We start from the raw sequence: 20404 nt of genomic DNA on the forward strand, positions 1-20404 counted from the left end.
AGAGACGGGGTTTCACCATGTTAGCCAGGATAGTCTCGATCTCCTGACCTCGTGATCCACCTGCCTCAGCCTCCCAAAGTGCTGGGATTACAGGCTTGAGCCACCGCGCCCGGCCCATCTGGGGTGTTTCTAGTGATTTTTGCTATTATCAATAATATTGTGATAAACATCTCTGTAAATATTAGAAACTAGTAGGCCGAGAGTGATGGCTCACACCTGTAATCCCAGCACTTTGGGAGGCTGAGGCCAGCAGATCACTTGTGCTCCGGAGTGCAAGACCAGTTTGGGCAACATGGTGAAACCTCGTCTCTACAAAAAATACTAAAAATTAGCTGAGCATGATGGCATTTGCCTGTAGTCCCAAGTACTCAAGAGGCTGAGGCAGGAGAGAGAGGATCACTTGAGTCCAGGAGGCAGACCTTGCAGTGAGATGAGATTGTGCCACTGCACTCCAGCCTGGGCGACGGAAATGAAACCTTGTCTCAAAAAAAAAAAAAAAGAAAAAGAAAAAAAGAAACTAGTGCTTTACTTTTGTGGGAGACAGCCCTAAAAGTAAGATAGTTAAATCAAAAAATATACACATTAAAACTGGACACAAACTAAATTACCAACAATAGGAGATTTTAAAAAAATTTTGTTTTTAGACTGGGCTTCAATTCATCACTCAGGTTGAAGTACGGTGGCGCAATCATGGCTCACTACAGTCTTTTTTTTTGTTTTTAGACAGAGTTTTGCTCTTGTTGCCCAGGCGGAGTGCAGTGGCACGATCTCAGCTCACTGCAACCTCCACCTCCCGGGTTTAAACGATTCTCTTGCCTCAACCTCCCGGTAGCTGGGATTACAGGCATGCGCCACTATACCTGGCTAATTTTTGTATTTTTAGTAGAGACGGGGTTTCTCCATATTGGTCAGGCTGGTCTCAAACTCCCAACTTCAGGTGATCCACCCACCTCGGCCTCCCAAAGTGCTGGGATTACAGGTGTGAGCCGCTGTGTCTGGCCTCACTGCAGTCTTGAACTCCTGGGCTCAAGTGATCCTCCCTGCCTCAGCCTCTAGGATAGCTGGGACTGCAAGTGTGCGCCATAGAGATGGGGTCTTGCTAGGTTGTCCAGGGTGGTCTTAGACTCCTGGCCTCAGATAATCCTCCTACCTCAGCCTCCCGAGTCACTAGGATTACAGGTGTGAGCCATCTTTCCTGGCAACAATAGAAGATTGATTAAGCACATTGCGCACAATGGAATACCCACTACATATAATGACAATTTTTAATTGATTTAAAAAAATGTTTTTTAGAAGTTGTTTAAAGAAAAGCCATGTTACAAACAGTACATATAGTATTACCCTATTTTGTAAAAAATATATGCAGAGAATAAAGGACTGAGAAAGAATAAACACTGAAATATTAATAGTGGTTGTTTCTAGGTTACAGGTACCTTTTATTTTTCTTTCTTTTCTTTTCTTTTTTTCTTTTTCTTTCTTTTTGAAATGGAGTGTTGCTCATTTGCCCAGGCTGGAGTACGTTTGCCCAGGCTGGAGTACGTTTGCCCAGGCTGGAGTACGTTTGCCCAGGCTGGAGTACGTTTGCCCAGGCTGGAGTACAGTGGCACAACCTCGGCTCACTGCATCCTCCTCTCCTGGGTTCAAATGATTCTCCTGCCTCAGTCTCCCAAGCAGCTAGAACTACAGGCATGCACCACCAAGTGCTGGGATTACGGGTGTGAGCCACTGCACCTGACCAAAGTACAATTTCTGACATGCATATTTTTTGGTGGCACAGCATAAATTAAGTCTTTTTTAAAAATCTTTTTTTTTTTTTTTTTTTTTTTTTTTAAGACAGAGTCTCTCCCTGTCACCCAGGCTGGAGTGCAGTGGTGCGATCTCGGCTCACTGCAACCTCCACCTCCTGGGTTCAAGGGATTCTCCTGCCTCAGCCTCCCGAGTAGCTGGGACTACAGGTGTGCGCCACCACGCCCAGCTAATTTTTGTATTTTTAGTAGAGACGGGGTTTCATCATGTTGGCCAGGCTGGTCTTGAACTCCTGACCTCAGGTGACCCACCTGCCTCGGTGTCCCAAAGTGCTGGGATTATAGGAGTGAGCCACTGTGCCCGCTTCTTCTTATTTTGGCTTGTCTATGTTTTCTACTGCCTCTGTAGCAATGTGTTAGACTCTCTTGGGTTGCAGGGGGGCAGAGAGCAGCTCAGGTGCTGTACCTGGCAAGGGAGAGGTCATTTTAGGCTCCACGGGGAGGTGAGGTGTCCAGGAGGTTGGCACCTTAATTGGGATAATGACAGCTCTGGCAGCTTGGCAGTCCCTAGAAGCAAAGGCTTGAGCATCTCTTTACCCTGCAAAGGCAGTGGGACTGCTCTTGCTCAGAGGGGCGCCATCACAGGTGTGTCTTGGCCCATTTTTGCCTTGGCTTCCGATTCACCCTTGAGTATCTGCTTCTCTTGCCACTCCCAAAGCCTGCCTCCATTCTCCCCTTCTCTTGAAGGCTCTCCTCATGCATGATTCTTCCATGGCCTCTGCTTATTGCTTCCTGTGTCCACCTTCTTTGAGGGCCTTACACTCCCTTCAAATTCCCCAAGAAACACTATCTGATTGGGTGGCTGGTATTGGGAGCTGCTGTTGGTCACAGTGCTGGCCCCAGGCCCTATTAGAAGGCACTGGTCAGCCTACAGTTGGCTGCCTTTGTTTCTATAAGGGTCCCTGGCCTGCTCAGTTCTACTAGTGTGGTGGGATTATGCTGCATGTCGGTTATCCACCGCTACTGCCTGTACCCTAATACCTGTATTAGTTTGCTAGGGCTGCCATAACAAAGTACCACAAGCTACCACTGTCTCTGGGCAGGGCTGTGACAGAGCAGAAAATAAAAGCTGCCCACAGGCCGGGTGTGGTGGCTCATGCCTGTAATCCCAGCACTTTGGGAGGCTGAGGTGGGTGCATCATGAGGTCAGGAGATAGAGACCATCCTGACGAACACAGAGAAACCCTGTCTCCACTAAAAATACAAAAATTTGGCCAGGCATGGTGGCATGTGCCTGTAGTTCCAGTCACTCAGGAGGCTGAGGCAGGAGAATCTCTCGAATCCCAGAGGCAGAGGTTGCAGTGAGCCGAGACCCGCCACTGTACTACAGCCTGGGCAGCAGCGTGAGACTCCATCTCAAAAAAAAAAAAAAAAGCTGCCCACTAAATACTAACTCCCTTCCTGGACTGTGTTTTCATAGGTCTAGTCTAAGACACCCTGAGGTGGAAAGAATTTCCTAGAGAAGACAAAATGTCTTGGAGAACGGTGAAAGGCAAAGGCTATAGCCCCTGAGGGAAGGGGTGCCATGAGCAGGGAGAGGTCTGTGGCTTAAACCACAGAAATGTATTGTTTCACAGTTCTGGAGGCTGAAGTCTGAGATCAGGGTATTGGCTGGATGGGTTCCCTGTGAGCTCTGTGGCAATCTGTTCCATGCCGCTCCGCTGCTGGTGGTTTGCAGGCAATCTTTCAAGTTCCTTGGCTTGTGGAAACATCAACCAATCTCTGTCCCCATCTTCACATGGCCTTCTCCGTGTATGTCTGTCGCGTGTGTGTGTGTGTGTCTGTCTGTCTGTCTCTGGGTCCAAACCCTCCTTTTTAATAAAGACACCAGTCATATTGAATTAGGGATTAGGAGGCATTTACATCAAAAGGTACTGCTTTGGCCACTGTGAAATTCTAAGATGAGCCTGACTGCTGATTTGATAGTAATTTAGAATTTATTTCATCACTTTCTCCTGAATACTCTAATATGTAATTATACATGTATGTCAGCTGATAGTTTTGCTGTTAAATGCAATTAGAATCAGCCTTATGATTTCTCAAATTTAATCTCCTCCTAAACCATTCCATACCCCAGACAAAAAAGTCCTTGACCTAGGGCAGGTCCAGCCCCACAATGAGGTGGGCCACAGGGCTCCCATCTCCCTGAATTCTGAACTAAGGAATGCTATGAGTAACCTAGTCGAATAATACTGTAGGGGTAAATCTGTTTCCATCCTCTGGCCTAAGATCCCAGCCTCCATGTATGGAATTGTTCCCATGGGAAAATGCATTCCAAATTCCAAACGACTGATTTGCGCGTGAACTTTCACTCTGGAAGTTAGTGACTGCCAGAATATATTCTCCTGTGGCTCAGTCTACCAATAGCTTCTCACGAGTCCTGTCCTCTGTTCACCTCCTCACCTCCCACCTCCCCTGTATGTCCCCTCAATCTTGACATGGCACCTGTATTAGTTTGTTCTCACACTGTTAATAAAGACATACCTGAGACTGGGTAATTTATAAAGGAAAGAGGTTTAATTGAGTCACAGTTCCAGATGGCTGGGGACACCTCACAATCATGGCAGAAGAGCAAGGGATGTCTTACATGGCAGCAGGCAAGAGAGAGCTTGTGCAGGGAACTCTCCTTTATAAAACATCAGATCTTGTGAAACTTCTTCACTATCACGAGAACAACATGGGAAAGACCCGCCCCCATGATTTGGTTATCTCCCATCAGGTCCCTCCCACGACATATGGGAATTGTGGGAGCTACAATTCAAGATGAGATTTGGGTCGGGGCACAGCCAAACCATATCAGTACCTCAAAGTGAAGCCTTACCCAGGTGTTCTCTGTCCCTCCCTTGAGCTGTTGGATCTTTAGGCCTGAGCTACGGTGTTCGTCTTGCTTTACCTGGGTTGTAGAGAGTTGTGCATGAGAGTCTTGACCCTCTTACAAAATCTTAGGATCCTTGAGAGTGAAACTGTATTTCCCACATCTTTGTATCCTTCCAGGAAGAGTATGAGGTATATAGGATTTATGAAGCATCTACTGTGTGCCAGGCTCTGAAACGGTGCTTTCTAGCATACTCATTATTATTAATATTATTGAGATGGAGTTTCACTCTTGCCACCCAGGCTGTAGTGCAGTGGTGTGATCTTGGCTCACTGCAGCCTCCACCGCCTGGGTTCAAGCAATTCTCCTGCCTCAGCCTCCCAAGTAGCTGGGATTACAGGCGTGCACCACCACACCCAGCTAATTTTTGTATTTTTAGTAGAGATGGGGTTTTGCCATGTTGGCCAGGCTGGTCTCCAACTCCTGATCTCAGGTGATCCATCCACCTGGGCCTCCCAAAGTGCTGGGATTACAGGTGTGAGCCACTGTGCCTGGCCTGTTTTTCTTTTCTTTTTTTTTTTTTTTAACTTATCTTCCAGATTTTAGCCCAGGACCTGGTACATAGCAGATGCTCAGTAGATCATTCTCAAAAAGGTTTTAAATCCCCAGCCTGCATGCAGTCTCCTTTCCCTCAGTCTCCTGGCCACTTGTGCATGTTTTCCCCAAGCTCCCTGACTCATGGGGGTAACTCAGGCTGCCCTTGCCTTCCTCAGGGCTGAGGGAATTGGGCAGGTGGCAAGATTAGCAACCTAGAAACAGTTGCCTGGCATCTGAGGGAAAGCCAACCCTCTTCTCTCCACCTCCCATCCCAGCAGATGGGACCTAGTGAGTTTGTGGGCTCCCTTGTTCCAACAAGAACGGGAACAGATTGGATCCCCAGGACTCACAATGTGGGAACATGTGCAGTCGGTGGAAATGTCAGTTCACAAACTCAGGTGCACATGAAGCTTAACTTTGTGCTTTACAAATCAGCTAGTCTGCTAAACTGAGGGGAACTTAACCCCAGTTCTTGAAGATACGTTCCCTGCTCCTCCCTGACCCATAGCCCCATGGTTGTTCTCTGGGTCTGGAATCTTAGGCTGTGTGCAAAACATTTCTTCACTGGACACTGGTCCACATGGTTGCTGCTGAGACATCCGCCATCCCTGCTCCATAGGCTCAGGCCCAGAATCTCGGCAAATTCTGTCTAAGTGACTCCTGCCCCATGACGCTCTTCCACTATTCTTCTCTGGGGTCGTGTGTGTGGCTTCTGGGGTCTACTAGGGAGCCAGGCCAGGTCTGCTGTGTTCCTGGGACCCATGACCTCTCCCTCCTCAAAGCCCCTCTGCCCTGAGGGGATGAACCCTTTGTCTTTCACCTTTCTCCAAGACATTTTGTCTTCTCTAGGAAATTCTTTTTACCTCAGGGTGTCTTAGACGAGACCTATGACAACACAGTCCAGGAAGGGACTTAGTGTTTGGTGGGCAACGTTCATTTTCTGCTCTGTCACAGCCCTGCCCAGAGGCAGTGACCACAGAGCCCACTACTTACACATTTGGAGGAATAGAAAAGGGAAAAATACAAAGAGGAGGGGAACGAAACTGATAGATGAATATATCAAAATATTTATCCCAACCTGATGTATCTTGTAGATTGCCTTTAACTCTAGATCTCCTCCTCCTCCTTTTTTTCTTCTCCTCCTCCTTCCCCTTCTTCTTCTTTCTCATCTCCCTCCTCCTCCTGCTTCTTCTTCCTCCTTCTTTCTTCCTCTTCCTCTCCTCCTCCTTCCCTTCCCCTTCCCCTACTTCTCCCTTCCCTCTTCCCGTCCCTCCCTCCCCCTCTCCTCCTCCCTTCTTCTCCCCCACTCCTCCTCTTCTCCTTTTCCTTCTCCCTCTCCTTCTCCTTCTCCTTCTCCCTCTCCCTCTCCTTCTCCTTCTCCTTCTCCTTCTCCTTCTTTAAAAAAGAGACAGGGTCTTGCTTTATTGCCCAGGCTGGAGTGCAGTGGCATGAACACAACTCACCCTAACCTTGAAATCCTGAGATAAAGTAATCCTCCCACCTCAGCCTCCTGAGTAGCTGGGACTACAGGCATGAGCCACCATGCCCAGCCCGAACCCCAGCTCTTCTGCTGAAAGCAAACTTGCCTCTTTAGGGTGCTAGAAGAGCTCAGGCAGGGTTGGCTGCCACCTTCTGAGGGACTCTATGTCCTATTGCTGTCTGTCTTCTCCACAGCCCTGTTGGTTACCTTTTCCTAGCTACTCCCATGGTTTTGGGAAGAACATTTGTCAGAATGGTGTAGGGAAGGCCCCGGGGCTCATCCCAGTGGTCAGCGTAGGCATCACAGCAGATTGTGGCAAGCCCTGGAATATGAGCTAGTGGGGGAACCAATGGTGCTGGGCAAATTAAGAAAGAAGTTATAGGGTGGGTGCCGTGGATCATGCCTATAATGCCAGCATTTTGGGAAGCTGAGGTGGGTGGATCATTTGAGGCCAGGAGTTTGAGACCAGCCTGGCCAACACAGTGAAATCTTATCTCTATTAAAAATGAAAAAAAAAAAAATTAGCCAGGCTTTGTGGCACACACCTGTAGTCCCAGCTACTTGGGGGGCTGAGGCATGAGAATCGCTTGAACATGGGAGGCAGAGGCTACAGTGAGCCAAGATCAACCCACTGTACTCACTGTACTCCCATCTGGGCAACAGGGCAAGACTGTGTCTCAAAAAAAAAAAAAAAAAAAAAAAAAAAAAGAAAGAAAAGACAAAAAGTCTCCAAGAAAAAAAGAAAGAAAGAAAGAAAGAAAAGGAAAGACAAAAGAAAGAGAAAACGTATAAATTTTCAGGAGGGAAGTAACCAGGAAGTCTTCATGGAGGAGGTGGCATTTGGTGTAAGGATTTAGAAGAGATGAGAGGGAGGGAAGGCAGGAATGATGGTCTAATTGGGGAGCAGAGAGGGTGTATCTGGAGCATGTGCTTCAATAACAGAAGTGTCTCAGTTTTTAAGCTAATGTTTACCTGGTAAAAAGATGTTGGAGGGAGTAGGGTAAAAGCAAGACTACAGGGCTATGGAGAAGGTGGCTGAAATCCTCAATAGTGTCACTGAGTGGTCCTGAGCAGGCTCTGGCGCCAGACTGCCAGGGTTCAAATCCTGGCTGTGCTATGTTGCTGCTGCATGTCCTTCAGCAGGTTACAAAACCCCTCTGTCCCTTGAGTCCTCAGCTGTGATGTGGAGACAATAATGTACTGGTGTCCGAAAGTGGCTGTGAGGATAAGTTCAGAAGTTTAGAAGTGTAAAGGGCTTAGATGAGTGCTTGGCACACAGTAATGCTCACTGTATGTTAGCAGTAATGGTGATGTTGATGGATAAGATGATGATGGACGCCCCTCCCAACCAAACAACCTGGGTGACCTCTGCTCCAACCCCCTTCAGGCCCTCCTGCCCTGATGTTTGATCTAAGCTATGCCTCTGATTCCAGGTAGGGGAAGATGCTTGTGCCCTTCCAGGTCTCAGGTTGCTTACTCTGTGACCATCTGACCCCTAGCAACGCTGTCTCAGCCCCTCCAGGCAGTGTCTGGGCGCCGCGGGCCCTGCTGATGAGGTGGTGTGTCATGCCTGGTCAGCAGGGCAGGCCGAGAGGCAGAGCTGCTTTCCCCAGCAGGGGAATAGAGTTGAGCCTTGCCTCAACTCTGCCTCTCCCTGGCTTCAGTTTTCTTCTTACTGGCCTCCTAGGACATCTATCCAGATCCTGGACAGAGGCACAGGCTTGGCTCAGGTCTTCCAGCCAATGAATGGCCAAGGCCGGATTCACACTAGGACGGTCTGGCTTTTAACGACTGCACTAAGAGTCACTGCAGTAGATCCAGACATCAAGGAAGGTTCCCAGAGTCCTGGTGCCTCAGTGCCCTTAGGCAGGCGAATACTGATGGTGGAGACAGAATTGTTACAAATGTATAACAAATAAGTTATAATAAAGCAGAATTCAATCCAAAACTCAGAGGGAAAGCAATGCTTTCTGTTCCATTGCAAACCATCTCTAAACTTCGTGGCTTAAAACTACAAAACTCACATTTGCTCATGATTCTGCAACATGGGCAGAGCTTGACAGCGGCAGCTCATCTCTGTTCCACATGGCATCAGCTGAGGCTGCTCCACCAAGGCTGCAGGATCCAATTCCAGAATGGCACACTCACATCGCTGGAAGCTGATGCTGGCTGGCAGCCAGGACCTCCTCTTAGCCTCCTTACATAGTTAAGTTAAACTTCTGCAGCACAATAGTTGGGTTCCAAGTAGGGGCAACCCAGGAGGAAGCATCCCAGGCCAGGGGTAGGCACTTTTCAAGCCTCTGTTGGCATCTTGTTGCTAGAGCCCTATTGGCCAAAGCTTGTCACCTGACCGAGCCCAGAGTCAGTATGGGAGGAGACTATACACAGTGGTGAATACTGGGAGCTGTGGTTTGCCAAAGTGTCTGTGTGAACTTCTTTTTCATAAGGCTCGCTTTGGTGCTCCTGATACTCTCCCTTCAGCCTCCTCTGAAACCTGGCTGCATCCAATATCCTCTTTCTCACCTCGTCCATTGCTCCCCTTCAACGAATCCCTCCTTTCAGCCAACAAACCCACTCAAGCCACAGCTATCCCCAAACAGCTCTGCTCAGCCCTGTTTCTCCCTCAAGGTGCCATCCTGTCTCCCTCCTTTCCTTTGCTTCCAAAAATCTTCAAATAGCTGCTGAATGCTGGAAGCAGAAAAAGTTCCCTAAAGCCAATTTACTAGATTTATGAAATATTCTAGGCTGGGCACTGTGGCTCACACCTGTAATCCCTACACTTTGGGAGGCCGAGGTGGGCGGATCACGAGGTCAAGAGATCGAGACCATCCTGGCCAACATGGTGAAACCCCATCTCTACTAAAAATACAAAAATTATCTGGGTGTGGTGGCACGCACCTGTAGTCCCAGCTTCTCGGGAGGCTGAGGCAGGAGAATCACTTGAATCCAGGAGGCGGAGGTTGCAGTGAGCCAAGATCGCGCCACTGCACTCCAGCCTGGCAATAGAGAGAGACTCCATCTCAAAAAAAAAAAAAAAAAAAAAAGAGAAATATTCTGATTTGTCCATTCTAAAGAAATTTTTCCTTAATGTTTTCAATGAGTATGAACATATACTTTTAATGAATGCATTAGTAAATATATTCAAGAATATACTCTTCATGAATATAAATAAAAATCTACTGATAAGAAGTCTAAACTACACTGTGACACTTAGGTTCCAGCAAGCCCATAGTCTGTGAATAGACTCACAAGTGGAATATATTCATATTCACTGAGAAAAACTTTCTTCAAAATTTTTGACAAATTTGCCAAAATTGGCACACATCTCTTAAGTAAAAAATTTCATCCCTCCTTTCCTCCATCCATTCATCCATCCAACAGATATTTATTTGAATGCCATGGCATGCTCAGCACTGGGGCATAGTGTGGTTGAACACAGACCCAGCCCTGGCCCTCATCGAGTTTACAATCTAGTAGGGGAGACAGTTATTCATTAAGTGATCATTTCAAACAAACACTGAAACTGGCCCGGTGCCATGACTCATGCCTGTAATCCCAGCACTTTGGGAGGCCAAGATGAGAGGGTCATTTGAGGTCAGGAGTTTGAGACCAGCCTGGCCAATATGGTGAAACCCTATCTCTACTAAAAATACAAAAATCAGCTGGGTGTGGTGGTGGGCACCTGTAATCCCAGCTACTTGGGAGGCTGAGGCAGGAGAATTGCTTGAACCCAGGAGGTGGAGGTTGCAGTGAGCCGAGATCATGCCACTGCACTCCAGCCTGGGTGACAGAGTGAGACTCTGTCTCAATTAAAAAAAAAAGAACACTGAAATTGCAATCATGGTCAGTGCTACCACACCTTTTCCAGCTCATGACATGCCCTTTGGCATGCACTGCTTTGGAATTTTGATCATACTGCTCCCTTTGTTGGAAATGCTCTTTCCTGATTTCCCTCCTTGGCATATGCAGCTGAATTTTGAGACCCCAGTCAACAGCGCTCACTGTGGCTCTGGCTCCTATCCCCAGGAAAGGTTAAATGCTCTCTTATTTATGTTCTAGCAGCACTTGGCATAAACTTCTAGTAGTGAACATATCAAACCATAATATATTATATCTGTATCTCTTCTATTAGATTGTAAGTGTAATCGGGTCAAGAATTCTGTTTTCAGAGCCTTGCGTGGAGTGAATGTGCAATAAATGTTTAAAAAGAAAGAAGTCGGGGGTGGGGGGGGCGGGGCGCAGTGACTCACACCTGTAATCCCAGGACTTTGGGAGGCAGAGGGGGCCAGATAGCTTGAGCTTAGGAGTTCGAGACCAGCCTGGGCAACATGGTGAAGCTCCATCTCTACAAAAATGTACAAAAAAAAAAAAAAAAAAAAAAAAGTAGCTGGGTGTGATGGCAAGCACCTGTAGTCCCAGCTACTCAGGAAGCTAAGGTGGGAGGATTGCTCGAGCCTGGGAGGTCTAGGCTGCAGTGAGCTGTGATTGCCCCATGCACTCCAGCCTGGGAGACAGAGCGAGACCCTGCCTCAAAAAAAAAGGTATCCTTACCTGACTCGGAAAAATTCCTCTGGGCACCCATTAGGGGACAGACACCTCCATTTACACTCATCCTTTTAAAGCCTCTTATAATTTGTTCCACAATATAGACATTAAAAATAAGCTTGAGGGAGGCCCAGTAGCCATGGTGGCAGACAGGGCCGGTGGGTAAGGCTCTGGCGGCCACTGACCTGAGGGAGAACAGCCTGCTGACCTCAGCCAGGGCTGCAGCAGTGGGACCAGTGCCAGACAAGGTGCTCCAAGGGGTTAGCACCAAGTGCAGTCATCTTTGCATCTCTAGCATCTAGCAGCATTGACTCACACAGTCGAGAAATATGTGTTAAATGAACAGTCCCTGTGACAATCAAGCAGACTTTTTTCTTTCTGATGACACATCTCCTCCGGCTGCCACTGTCACCCCTGCAGAGCAGGGGCTGGGGAAGCCAGAAGGGAAACAAGACAGGACAGCCTGGGTGAAGCAGGACTGCGTTTTGATGAGCTGAGCAAGCCTGGGTGCGGGACCCTGAGGTTACCAAGCAGACCAGCGTACCCAAGGAAGAGTGTATGGATTTTGTGGGCAAAATCAGCCCATTTCCGAAATAGTTGGTGGTTTAATTGAGCCTGTGGACCAACTTGCAAAAGCAGTAGAAAATGAGAAGAGGAAGGTAGTCAGTGCTTGGAACATGCTCCAATTTATGGCAAAGCTGAGAGAAGCCCAACAGCAACAACTTCCAGCATGAACAGCAGAAGATAAAATGTGGCTAAAAAGGTGGTGGGTTGAATATGAAGCCTCGTGGAAAGTAGTTGCACAGAAGGAAACACATTTATTGGCCAGTTTATTTTCAGATGTGACTAACAACCTGAGTATGCCGTGTGAGATGGAGTGTGAGGAATGCAGCCTTTCTGAAGGCGATAATACAAATCTAGAGGGGGCTTGTTTTAAACTTCAGTGCATATCTGCTGGGAAACATTGGTGCCATGCAGCCAGCAGCCACAGCATTCTTGGTCTCAACTAAACAGTCTGTAAACGTTGATCCTTTTTTTTTTTTTTTCTGTAAATTCACAGATTTGGAAGGAAGAGCAATAAATTATTGTTTTCCAAACAAATAAACTTGAGAGAAAAATAATCCTTTTTTTCTTTTTCTTTTTCTTTTTTTTTGAAATGGAGCCTCGCTCTGTCACCCAGGTTGGAGTGCAATGGCGCAATCTCAGCTCAGTGCAACCTCGGCCTCCCGAGTTCAAGTGATTCTTCTCCTCAGTCTGCTGAGTAGCTGGGATTACAGGCGCCTGCCACTATGCCTGGCTAATTTTTGTATTTTTAGTAGAGATGGGGTTTCACCATGTTAGTCAGGCTGGTCTTGAACTCCTGACCTCAGGTGATCCACCTGCCTCGGCCTCCCAAAGTGCTGGGATTACAGGCATGAGCCACTGTGCCCGGTGAGAGAAAAATAATACTTTTATATATGTGCTTTTATAGGCATAAGATATCTCTAGAAATATCCATGAGGAACTCTCATATTTCATCAGATCTAAGATGCCCTCAATTATAAGATATGCCATTGTTGTGTGCACAAGAAAGAAAAAATACTGCTAAATGGAGAGGCAAAAGGTTCAGAATAGCCAACACAATATTGAAGAAGAGCAAGTTGGAGGACCGATACTACCCAACTTCAGGACTTACTATAAAGCTACAGTAATCAAGATACTGTGGTATTGATAAAACAATAGATAAATAGATGAATAGAACAGAATAGAGAGCCCAGAAATAGACCCACATAGCTATACTCAAGTGATGTTTGATAAAGAAGCAAGGACAATACAATGGAAAAAAAAGACAGTATTTTCAACAAATGGTCCTGGAACAACAGGACATCCACATGCAAAAAAAAAAAAAAAAAAAAAAAAAAAAAAAAAAAATTTAGACACAGACCTTGCACCTTTCATAAACATGAACTCAAAATGGCTCAGAGACCTATATGTAAAGCACTAAACTAGAAAACTCCTAGAAGATAACATAGGAGGAAATCTGGATGACGTTGGGTATGGACATGACTTTTTTGATGCAACACCAAAAGCATTAACCATGAAAGAAATCATTGATAAATTGGACTTCGATAATTTAGAAAAACTTCTGCTCTGTGAAAAACCACTGTCAAGAGAATAGGAAGACAAGCCACCAACTGGGAAAAAAATATTTGGAAAAGACAACTGATAAAGGATTGCTATCCAAAACATACAAAGAACTCTTAAAGCTCAACAATAAGAAAATGAACAACTCGGTTAAAAAATGGACAAGAGACTGGAACAGACACCTCATCAAAGATTTTACAAATGGCAAGTAAGCATGTGAAAAGATGCTCCATATCATGTGTCATTAGGGAACTTCAGAGTAAATCAACAAGGCGAGGACCCAAACACATGTGTTGGCTTCACATCCTCACCAGCATGTTGTGTTGTCAGTGTTCTGGATTTGGGTCATCTCATTGAATCAGTGTGAATGAATGAACTCTCATTCATTGCTGATGGGAACGCAAAATGCTACAGCTTCTTTGGAAGACAATTTGATGGTTTCTCTCTCTTTCTTTCTCTTTCTTTTCTTTTCTTTCTCTTTCTTTCTTTCTTTCTTTTTTTTTTTTTGAGACAGGGGCTTGCTCTGTCACCCAGGCTAGAGTGCAGTGGCAGGATCACGGCTAACTGCAGTCTCTAACTTCTGGGCTCTAGCAATCCTCCCACCTCAGCCTCCCGTGTAGCTGGGACTACAGGCATGAGCTACCATACCAGGCTAATTTCTAAAAAAAAAATTTGTAGAGACAGACTCTTTCTATGTTGCCCAGGCTGGTCTCAGACTCCTGGACTCATGATCTTCCTACCTCAGACTTCCAAAGTGTCGAGATTACAGGCATGAGCCACCACACCCAGCCTAATTTGGCAGTTTCTTACAAAACCAAATATACGTTTACCATATGAACTAGCAATTGTGCTGCTTGGTATTGACCCAAAGAATTTAAAAACTGGTGTCCACACAGAAGTCTGCCCATGGATGTTTATAATCAGCTTTATTTATAATCATCAAAACTTGGAAGCAAGCAAGATGTCCTTCAGTAGGTGAATGCATAAATAAACTATAGGTACATCCAGACGATGGAATGTTATTCAGCACTAAAGGAAATGGGCTTTGGGTGATAATAACATGTCAGTGTAGGTTCATTGATTATAACAAATTTACCTCTCGGCTGCAGAATGTTGATAGTGGGGGGGGAGCTGTGTATGTGTGGGGCCAGGGAGTGTATGAGAACTCTCTGTACTTCTAAATTTTGCTGTGAACTAAAACTGCTCTAAAAGATAAAGTCTGTTTTAAAAAAGACTGCCAGTTAACTATATGACATGATGCCATAACGACAGCCTTGCATGACACATGATTGATCACACCAGCCCTTCATGGCTTTGAAATTTCTTGCATCTATTCTGAGAGATCTGGCAATTTCCCCAGTCTTAAATTGCATTGTCTGGCATGAATTTGAGTATGTAACATTCCTTTATCTCCTTTGGGAATCTTCCACTTTGGGGTCCTCAAATGGACCAAGCATGCATCAGCAGCATCAATATCACCAGGGGGCTTGTTAGAAATGTGGAATCTGAGGCCGGGCACAGTGGCTCACGCTTGTTATCCCAGCACTTTGGGAGGCCGAGGCAGGTGGATCACGAGATCAGGAGTTCGAGACCAGCCTGGCCAGCATGGTGAAACCCCGTCTCTACTAAAAATACCAAAAAAATTAGCTGGGCATGTTGGCACACACCTGTAGTCCCAGCTACTTGGGAGACTGAGGCAGAAGAATTGTTTGAACCTGGCAGGCGGAGGTTGCAGTGAGCCAAGTTTACACCACTGCACTCCAGCCTGGGCGACAGAGTGAGACTCCGTATCAAAAAAAAAAAAAAAAAAAAAAAAAAAAAAAAAAAAAAAAATTAGCCGGGCATGGTGGTGTGTGCCTGTAATCCCAGCTACTTGGAAAGCTGAGGCAGGAGAATCGCTTGAACCCGGGAGTCTGAGGTTGCAGTGAGCAGAGATTGCACCATTGCACTCTAGCCTGGGTGACAGAGCAAGACTCCATCTCAAAAAAAAAAAAAAAAAGAAAAAAGAAAAAGAAAAAAGAAATGCGGAATCCCACCCTTGCCAGACTTAGTGAATACGAATCTGTGTTTTATCCAGATCCCAGCGGATTTGTGTGCACATTACAGTCAGAGAGGTCCTGCTGCTGAAAGCCTCTCAATGGTTGCTCTGCAAGAAAATATGGAATGGGGGCCGGGCGCGGTGGCTCAAGCCTGTAATCCCAGCACTTTGGGAGGCCGAGACGGGCGGATCACGAGGTCAGGAGATCGAGACCATCCTGGTTAACATGGTGAAACCCCGTCTCTACTAAAAAAAAAAATACAAAAAACATTGGCGGACGCCAGTCCCAGCTACTCGGGAGGCTGAGGCAGGAGAATGGCGTGAACCCGGGAAGCGGAGCTTGCAGTGAGCTGAGATCCGGCCACTGCACTCCAGCCTGGGTGACAGCGCGAGACTCCGTCTCAAAAAAAAAAAAAAAAAAAAAAGAAAATATGGAATGGAAATCATTACTCCAACAACTCATAAATTCTCTTCACTAATATCAATTTTGCACCTCCCTGTTGTTTCTGTAACTTTCTGCATCCACAGTGACCTTTCATTTCAATGCTGATTGTACAGTCTTTTTGAAGATATAGCAGCTTGAGAAATAGCAGCTCAGCATGTGTAGCATCAACAAATGCGTATAAATCATTTGAAATGATGACAATACAAAAGCTATAGCCAAGTTTGCTCAAGTGCAGGCAATGGTATCAATGTGATGAGAGCCACCTAGCTGACAGCTATTGTAAGACACATCCTGATTTCAGAGATGTCAAAATGTGAAAAAAAAAATGTATATCTTAGAAGTCAGTGAAATATGGTAACAAAATAGACTGCTTCTGGGGTAGGAACTGGATGACTAGAGAATAAATGGGAGGGAGATATTTCATTGTATACTCATTTGTGTCTGTTGAATTTTGGGCCTTGCAAATTTGTTAAAAGCCATATAGTATTTTAATTAAGTAATAAATTTGGCTCTAATCTTAATCTTCCATTTTGTAATCCCAGGACCCAAACCCCAAATCTCTGAATCACTCATGGACTATTCAGTGGTAGTAGACACTGTTTTTAATGTATTTTAAGATCGAGTTGGCTTGGCAGGTACAGTGGCTTATGTCTGTAATCCCAGCACTTTGAGAGGCCAAGGCAGGTAGATCACCTGAGGTCAGGAGTTCCAGACCAGCTTGGCCAACATGGTGAAACCCTGTCTGTATTAAAAATACAAAAATTAACCAGGCATGGTGGCAGGCGACTGTAATCCTGGTTATTTGGGAGGCTGAGGCAGAAGAATTGCTTGAACCCAGGAGGTGGGGGTTGCAGTGAGCTAAGAACACATCATCCAATTCCAGCCTGGGTGACAAGAGTGAGAATCTGTCTCAAAATAAATAAATAAATAAAAATATTGCCTTGGCTTGGTAGGGTGCAGTGGCTCATGTCTGTAGTCCTAGCACTTTGGGAGGCCAAGAGGAAACATGGCAAAACCCCGTCTCTATAAAAAATTTAAAAGCCAGGCGTGATGGTGCTTGCCAGTGGTTCCAGCTACTCAGGAGGCTGAGGAGGGGGGATTGCTGGAGCCCGGGAGGTCTAGGCTGCAGTAAGCTGTGATCACACCACTGCACTCCAGCCTGGGCAACAGAGCAAGACCCTGTCTCAAAAGAAAGAATTGACTTGCCTTTTTGGAATGCTCTATGTTTCAAGGTTATAGTAAAAAACAAAAGAAAACAAAAATCTCTAAAACTTCTGAGCCTTTTCCACAAATGCTATTAAATGACTTATGTTCCTGATTTGTAACTTTTTTTTTTTCTTATATGGGTGTGAAGGGATGGGTGGAGATGATGGGAAGGCTTACATTTATCCCTGTTGAATAAGAGGCTGTTGGAGTCAGCCCACAGGTCTAAAACTTTGATTTTCAAATTATAGTGTGCATCAGAGCCACCTGGAGGGCTTATTAAAACACAGATTTCTGCTGGGCGCGGTGGCTCACGCCTGTAATCCCAGTACTTTGGGAGGCCAAGGTGGGTGGATCACTTGAGGTCAGGAGTTTGAGACCAGCGTGGTCAACATGTTGAAACCCCATCTCTACCAAAAATATAAAAATTAGCCGGCCATGGTGGCAGGCATCTATAGCCCCAGCTACTAAGAGACTGGGGCAAGAGAATCGCTTGAACCGGGGGGCAGAGGTTGCAGTGAGCCAAGATCACGCCACTGCACTCCAGCCTGGGCAATACAGCAAGATTCTGTCTCAAAAAAAAAAAAAAAAAAAAAAAGATTTCTGGGTCCCACTCCTGGAGTTTCTGATTTCAATAAAAGTTTGAGGTGGAGCCTAAGAATTTGCATGTCTAACAAGGTCCCAGGTGACACTGATACTGCTAGTCTGAGGACCACACTTTGGTCCGTTGCTCTAGCCAGCCTGTGGAAATTCCTTTGGATCATGATGCCATCCTCCAGATATTAACTGTCGCTCCCAGCGATTTTCTGTACCTTCATCTAAATCATTGACAAAAGGTTGAACAGGGAGAGACTGAGGACCCAGCTTTGCAGCAAGAATCTTCAGACTGCCATGGATCCACTCATCAGTGTTTGTAGGATATGATGGGTTTCCATCAGCGAGAAACCAATAGTCATACTCCTCAGCCTACAAGTCTCCATCCTGTTCGTGGAAACAGCCCAAGGAACTTTGTGAAAACCTTGCTGAAATCTAGGCAGGCACAATGTTTATGTATTCTAGTCCACACTTTTGAGGGTTGTTGCCATGCCCTATTGAAGGCTGTGTGACCATCGGCAATTGCCTAGTTTTCTTTTCTTTTTTTTTTTGAGACGGAGTCTTGCTCTGTCGCCTGGGCTGGAGTGCAGTGGCCGGATCTCTCAGCTCACTGCAAGCTCCGCCTCCCGAGTTCACGCCATTCTCCTGCCTCCGCCTCCCGAGTAGCTGGGACTACAGGCGCCCGCCACCGCGCCCAGCTAGTTTTTTGTATTTTTTAGTAGAGACGGGGTTTCACCGTGTTAGCCAGGATGGTCTCGATCTCCTGACCTCGTGATCCGCCCGTCTCGGCCTCCCAAAGTGCTGGGATTACAGGCTTGAGCCACCGCGCCCGGCGCCTAGTTTTCTTTCTCCATCTCATTTGCGGTGAGGCAGGAGCCAGCTCAGATGCATGAGTTTGCATCGGTCCCACTCCTCAGCATCACTGGTCTCTGAAAGATCCTCTCTTGTTTTATTTAGTTGATTATATCCAATATTAATCAGAGTAGGCTAGGATTATGCTGCAGTAACAAACAACTCGAGTCCCAGGAGCTTCAAACAAAAGTTTATTTTTCACCAAAATTACCTGTCTATTAATGCAGGTTAGCAGGATGGAGGCTAGGAGAGGGTTCAGCTCATTGTATTCTCTCAGGGATCCAGGGTGATGGAAGTTTCTTCTCAACTTTTGCCCTCAGGATCATCTGTGGTAGTGGATCAGAGCATTGAATGACCTTCCACCACAAATTAAATGTTCTGGTCTACAACTTGCATACATGATTTCCACCCACAACTCTTCAGGCAGCACTGATTCCATGTCCTTGCCCAACTACACGATGCAGGAGGCAGAGAAGTACGATCCACCCAGGAGCTTGGGAGGAAAGGAGAATAGCCTCGGGATGAGTCATAGAAGACTCCATGGCAGCTGCTTTTGTCTCCCTTTGTCACTCCCACGCCTCTTCTTCCTCTCCATAAATAGCTATTCCAGGGCTTTTGGTGTGTATCCTCTTTATTTGCATGTGTTCTTGCAAAATGTGTAGTGTTGTTTTATGGACATGTGCTTTTGATTTATGTAGATCTATTGTGCTACAAGGCTTTAGTCTACTTCTCTCTCTCTCTCTTTTTTTTTTTTTAACTTAACACTGTTTTTAATATCCATCCATTTTGCTAAATGTGAATCTAGTCTGTTACTTATAACTGCTGCATATATCACATTTTACTTATTTACTCCCTCCATGATAGGTACCTAGATCACCTCACTGTCACAATACTACTATGAACATCCTTTTTTTTTTTCTTTTTGAGACAGTCTCGCTCTGTCACTAAGGCTGGAGTGCAATGGTGTGGTCTCGGCTCACTGCAACCTCCACCTCCTGGGTTCAAACAATTCTCCTGCCTCAGCCTCCTGAGTAGCTGGGATTACAGGAACCTGCCACCACACCCGGCTAATTTTTGTATTTTTAGTAGAGACGGGGTTTCACCATGTTGGCCAGACTGGTCTTGAACTCCTGACCTCGTGATCCACCTGCCTCAGCTTCCCAAAGTGCTGAGATTACAGGTGTGAGCCACTGCACTCAACCTGAACATCCTTTTACATGTACCCATATGGAACTATAAAAGAACTTTGGGAAATTTACCTAGAAGCAGAACTGCTAGGCTATGCAGTACATGTATTATTCAACTAAGTAGTACCTGGCTTATCCCCCAGCATCAGTTGGCACTCCTACCAACAGCGACTCAGGTCCCTTCTCTCTTCATATCACTGCCAGCCCTAGACATCATCCATTTTTCGAATTTTTGCCTTCCTGATGGGTGTGCACATGATGTGCGTGATTGTTTTCATTTGTATTACCTCAATTACTAGTAAGTTGTGGCATCTCTTTAAATGTTTGCTAAACTTTTGGGCTTTAATTTTTGAGAATGACCTATTTTCAACTTTTGCCCATTTTTCCTTTCAAATTCCAATAGGTTTTTTTTTTTTTTTTTTTTTTTTTTTTGCCTGATGAGAAGTCATTTTTATATATTTGGGGCTAGCCTTCTGGTGTTTTACATTCCATATGTATTTTACCAGTCTGTGATAGGTATGTTAACTTTCTTCATGTCTCCCATGGAATCAAAATCCTTAATTTTGGCCAGGCGCGGTGGCTCATGCCTGTAATCCCAGCACTTTGGGAGGTCAAGGCGGGCAGATCACTTGAGGTAAGGCAGGCAGATCACTTGAGGTCAGGAGTTCAAGACCAGCCTGGCCAACATGGTGAAATCCTATCACTACTAAAAATACAAA

The 20404-nt window shown here is 45.8% G+C and overlaps 1 protein-coding gene across 1 annotated transcript in view; it reads left to right on the forward strand.

Moving 5' to 3' along the window:
• Positions 1–2183: 2183 nt before the first annotated feature.
• MFGE8 (milk fat globule EGF and factor V/VIII domain containing) overlaps positions 2184–20404 on the forward strand; it is a 174892-nt gene continuing 156671 nt past the window's right edge. Inside the window, exon 1 of the mRNA XM_050797682.1 lies at positions 2184–2187. The gene's annotated coding sequence lies outside the window, so the exon portion shown is untranslated. The remainder of the gene's footprint in view (positions 2188–20404) is intronic.

Source organism: Macaca thibetana, chromosome 7 (assembly GCF_024542745.1).
Source record: "Macaca thibetana thibetana isolate TM-01 chromosome 7, ASM2454274v1, whole genome shotgun sequence".
Lineage (NCBI taxonomy): Eukaryota > Metazoa > Chordata > Mammalia > Primates > Cercopithecidae > Macaca > Macaca thibetana.